We start from the raw sequence: 6,000 nt of genomic DNA on the forward strand, positions 1-6,000 counted from the left end.
GGTCACAGAAGGATGTAGCTTTCCTAATGAGTCTTGATTTTGATGAAAATAAAAGGTCCGTTTTGACACCAACTCCCAACCGTTAATAGAGTGTGAACACTTATAATTACACGCGCACTTCCAAGAAGTTATTGTGCCCATGACTGCAGACCAAATATAAATATACGTGTGAACTTTTGTACAAATCAAAGAACGTACAACATAAACACCTTTAAATGAGTACATTAGTGATCAAATATTATTAAGAGATGCTGAAATAGTCATCCATTTTGCAAGGAGAGTACATAGTAAACTTAATAAGGTGGTTGTGCAGTGGGATATGGTGGAGGCAGTCGATACAAAATAATTTTTCTTCTAGGAATAATATGTCCTATCACTTTCGCTCTGTCCATCAAGGTGACCATAGACATGGTCTCCTCGTTTGAGCGGTATACTACCTTGTAGCGGTCAACAAGTCCTAGCTTCCTCTTGAGAGTCAAAAGCTTTACATTTACATCCCATGCCATTACATCGTCAATGAAAATGGTTAAAACATTCCATTTTCTCCCAGACCTTCCAAACAATAGATATTGGTCTTCTGGCCAAGCACTATCCTGCCCAAACTCATGAAATAAGATTTGTGACTACAAGTCTACAAATTCTCTGCGTTTCTCTATAGGATATTCTCGCACTTCACTTATACTTTCACTATCAATGTCATCACATAGTGTTTGCTCACTTTGACCAGCCATCTGTAGTGGATACCACAAGCAACACTGGATAGTCAGAGTGACACCCCTTTCAACTTGAAAGCTTAATCTTACCCCTCTCAATTTACAATTCACATTGAATAATTCACATTAAGCTATATTCTCAAGACCTAATGTAAGCTAAATACAGCTAGACATGAATACTACTACAAACCTACAAAGCAGAGGCTTAAAATAATCAAAGAAGTACAATGTAAAATGAATATATTTTTGTAGCAAATACAACTCTTTAGGGTCGTTAGGGAAGACCCTTTAGGGTCTCGCGCTACAAACAAGAGTACAAACAAAGACTCTAGAGTGCAATGCTAAATTGAATTGATAAATTTATACCATTCCCAACTATGGCACCAACCACCATTTCCAAATGAACTTTCAATACCAATAGCATTTACATTCCAATTCTAATTTCAATACCAGCAGCATTTACATTCCCTCAATACAATCGTAAATGCAAATAAAAGGTGCATACTTTGTAGAATATTGTGATAAAGGCTTCATTTTTTTGACATAAAAACCGACATGATTCGATGCTTGAAATTACCAATTTGTGCCATTCCTCTGTTTGGCTAAGAAATGTATTTTCTTTGGTGGAAATTTACAAAGCTTGAAAAAAACCTAGGTTTAGTGTAATCCCACCTACCAATTTTGAGATTTACCTCTAAATTTTATATTTGAAAGTGAGAAAACCTACAAAATTTGGAAAAATTTACTGTAATTTGGTATAAAAACCTTCAAATTGTGTTGTTTCACATATGTAGGTTTGGCAAGTTTTTGAAAAAATGTTTTTTTCGAGCACTGGTAAAAAATTAGAAATAAATACCTGGCTGGTAATGGAAACTTGTTAAGGCGGCACTGATCCAGAGACGATGCTTAGCTTCCAATTCGGTCCGCCACCAATTGCGCCGCACAACTAACCGAAGACGCGCACGTCCGAAGGTTTGCAAGAGAAATTCGTTCAGCTAGCTGCTGCAAAAGGCGGTCATAGCTGATGTTTTAGGGCGGCAAACCACCGTATAACTCTTTGCAACTTCCCGCGGACAAGCTGACGAGCTGTACGGCCTTCTTTGATTTGATGTCGCAGGAATAACCTCCTACAGACGATTCATATTGCAGTCGAATGCAGTATCTAGCTAATTAGCTAGCAAGAGCTTACAGCAGGTGGGCACGCAGCTTTATATTATGCAGCTCATATGATCATGAGGCGGGCCCTGTGCAGCGACGCGCAGCTGGCTTTTGGACGCTCAGCTGCTGCTGGCAGAGGGCGCTCTTAGCAGATGTTTCAAAGAAGCGAACCACTATACTCTTTGCAGCTTTGCACGGACCACCTGACGATTACGGCCTTCTTTGATTTGACGTTGCGGGAATAACCTTGTAGAGAGGAGATAATATATTGCAGTTCAATATAGATAAATAGCTAGGAAGTGAATATTAAAAGGCAGCTTATTAATACAACATGTAGTGGGCACGCAAGTCGGGTTGCACTGTAGCGCTAGCTAGCGGTTTGATTGAGCGAGAAGCAGCACGCGATCTTAGCAAAGGCAGTAGGAGGAGCTGCGAAATGGGGGTCCTCGGAGATGGTGTGGAGAGTGCACGTGGGCTTCCAAGAGCGGCAAGGGGTGCCAACCTTTGGGGCCAATATGGTGTCATTGTTTACAGGTTTTCTCAAGTGCAGTAAGAGTAAAGAAATACCACAAGAGGTGCCAACATTTGGATCCAACAGGGTGTCATTGTTTACTTGACACAAGCGAGGGTGATGTAAAGGCTTACAAGAAAGGAGTGACAGCCAACACAACAGACGGCAGGTGCTACGAGCAACAAAGGGAAGGCAGGGCAGGGGCAGTCAAGGCTGTGTCGGTCAGACAATGCTAGCTGGCCAGGATGGGGTAGCAATAGGTTGAGCAGCTTGTATAAAGCTGAACAAATATGCATGCCTTCACATAGTGTCTCTCTCATGAGTCCGTCCTATTTTAGTAGCCACTTCTCTTCTTTTGCGTTTTTCTCTCTTTGTTGCCCTCCTCTTGGTGTCATATTTCCTTATTGCACTCCACACTTTGACACAAAAATATTTGGCAAGTTGCGCACAATTCCATAGTGTGGACCATTTTATTTGTGGACGGTGGTCTAAACCTGTCTGAGCCAGAGTCCATGACACATGGAGAACACGTGCTTTCTATTAGGATGGATAAGCTAACGTTTTTGGATTTATGTTCTAGCCAATTGTGTCATATTGTAGCTTTGCAACAAGCACACAAGCTTTTCAATTAGAAGGATACTGATCTGATGCAGCATTTGCTCAGAGTAATGTAGAACCTATTGACATGCATGAATGCAAGAAAAAAATGACTTGAAAAACAGACTCTGTAGAAAATACTCTCTCTCTCTCTCTCTCTCTCTCTCTCTCTCTCTCTCTCTCTCTCTCTCTCTCTCTCTCTCTCTCTCTCTCTCTCTCTCTCTCTCTCTCTCTCTCTCTCTCTCTCTCTCTCTCTCTCTCTCTCTCTCTCTCTCGGAGTGAGTGAGAGTGACTATGCGTCAAAAAACTTACTGCTGGAAATTTGTTGCAGATCGAGTGGGGACGACGTGGGCTTGCAGAACGTCGCTTTTGGGATTCTTTTATGTGGCGAACCTATGTTGGCGTAATCATCTTCCAGTGGATGTACTCGTTATTGCTGCACAAAGCAAACAACATTAGCCTGTTTTACTTGGTCACGTCCTGAGAACTCAGACAAGTCTAGTTTTGCAAACTCGAATTGGTCTGACCATATATAGGTCCTGGCAGCAGAAAGCTTCTAGGTGTGGTGTTCAAGTGATCAGCCCTGCCGACGTTCTGGATATGCACTTGGAGACTGCAACGAGGCAATTACAGAAACACAGCCATGTGACGTTTCCATGGACAATGGAAGTAGTTATTGCTTAACAACATACACTCTGTGTCAGAACTTGCGAAGATGGTGTATTTGCGAAGAACTTGCGAATTTGCAGCTCGTGGACGTCGGCTAGGAGGGCAGCGAATGAGTCTGGAGCTTGAGCAGCAGCTCGCACGGCTAGCTGTCGATTGGCGCGGTGCAGCTCGACTGCTAAATGCAAGGCGCCATGGATGCAGCTAGCTTCGCAAGTTGCAATTAGCAAAGCGGTACTGAGGTTTCCCGCGTGTTGAAAGATATGCTGGCGATAGCGATAGGGTAGAGAGAGAGAGAGAGAGAGAGAGAGAGAGAGAGAGAGAGAGAGAGAGAGAGAGAGAGAGAGAGAGTGAATGAAATGAAATAAAATGTTAATACAGCTGGCCTCTTCAAAAGGTCCTTTTTTTAATATTGATGGATCTAATCCAATGCCTTGGTATAAAAAAAACTGACATAAAGTGAGACTAAAATCATCATCATCAATGCCCAAGGACACCGGCATCGGGTCAATGTCCGCCAATGCAAATAGTCGTATTGAGCGTCTCCCATATATGTCGTTCTAGAATTGTCATGATCCTCTATGGAGCCTCCATTGATGTTGTGGTCTCCCTCGTAGACATAGGCATCGAGCTCTCTAAGCTCAATGGCTCAATCAACTAATATACCTCTGGTATAAGTTGGCTCTGAAGTGCTCTAAAGGAATCAGTGATCTCCCTCTATTCAAGATGTAAACTACCACTCAATTCAGGTGTGAACGTGGGCCTTCTCCTACGAATGGGTGCATTCACCTCTTCGAGGTGTGATCTTACACTTTGGGGCTTGTCAGAGTTGGGTAACTATGGTACACAATTGTGATCTTGGATACAACCCACACATGAGCTAGGCACGAAGATGGCTTTCTATATAGCGCGTCTTCTCGAGCTTGCGAAGGACGACGTTGTGACAAGACACCAGCTTCAATACAACGGAGTACCAACAGAGGCCAGGACACGTCCCGTTAACTATAAGATATGAGGCCGCTTCCATTGCTTGTTCATAGAGGGATTTGGACCACTCTCTAGAGTCATGGGGAATGAGGACCAGAGATAATAATCGATGCCTGGGATTTTTTTTTGCTCGAGCTGCGCACGCACAGAAAGAGCCTGACAAGAGGAGAAGCTAGTGAGTATCAAGGCGGATCACAGACTTCTTTAGAGCGGGCACTAAACCATCGGAGCAGCTACTACCACAGCAGATCCCACATTCTCCTCACACCAGAGGCACATTGATCAACCAAGCGACAGAGCTAGGATTAAGATCCAGACGCCCACGACTGGCAGAGGACTACACAGCATCGAGGGAGGCAGCATCAAAGAATCAAGATCACTATGGCTCGACATGCACGACGCCCGATCATACTATTGACCATGGAGGAGGTTGATGAGATATCTGAGTGAAATATTTGAGCTTTGGGAGTGCTATCATGTCGGCAAGCATCTGAAGTACTGTCCAGCTTGATGATCTATGAAATATTACCATGGTTTGAAAGATCTTTGATACTTCTTTCTAGGTCTACCCGGCTTGCTGCTACGCGGGCATACTACGCGGAATGAAAATGGTGTGAATCTTGAGAATTAGGCATGGGACCTGTTGTATATCATTTCCATGGACATTGAAGGATGGTCGAGGGCACAGGGTTGTTGAATCTCCATGTGCTATACTTGGAGCGGCATAATGCTGGTCATAACTAGTTGCACTTGCAGAAACAAGCTGAGTAAGGTAGTTGAAGTTGGACATACTATTCATCTAGCCACTGGGTCTTGTTGCACACAAAGCTGCTATGATTGCTACACGGGGAAGGCACAGAGGCTTCACTGCAAAAGAAAGTCGATGCCAATATGCCGATGAGGCAAACAGTGACATTGTCGACCTTCTATTGCTAGAATGAATAGGGAGGAGCTTTGGCCTAGAGACTCTATGCTACTGAAGAATGCGCTCACCATGTCAACGAGGTAGTCTTTTCTTCATGGCTCTTTGCTTTCATGTGAATAGGTATAAGGTGCCAGTACAATAGCTAGTTGGGCACATGCAGCAATTAATGCATTCCAAGAGGTGACACTCCAAGCACTTTTTGTGCTTTCTCAAGCGCACCACATTAAGCATACATGTCGACCAAGACGGTGCAAGGCACGACATCTTTTATCTTGCAAAGAGCCACATGCCTTCAAGATGCATGCGTAGGTGATTGCATCGAAACATAGGCCCTCGCTTCGCATCTGCTGACATTGTGAACAGAACACCTGATAGGGAGCATGATAGATTTGAAAGTCGTCAAAGCCTGTGATCGATGTGTGATTAAAAAATCTTGCAACATG

Source organism: Adiantum capillus-veneris, chromosome 3, assembly GCF_014529385.1.
Source record: "Adiantum capillus-veneris isolate H3 chromosome 3, ASM1452938v2, whole genome shotgun sequence".
Lineage (NCBI taxonomy): Eukaryota > Viridiplantae > Streptophyta > Polypodiopsida > Polypodiales > Pteridaceae > Adiantum > Adiantum capillus-veneris.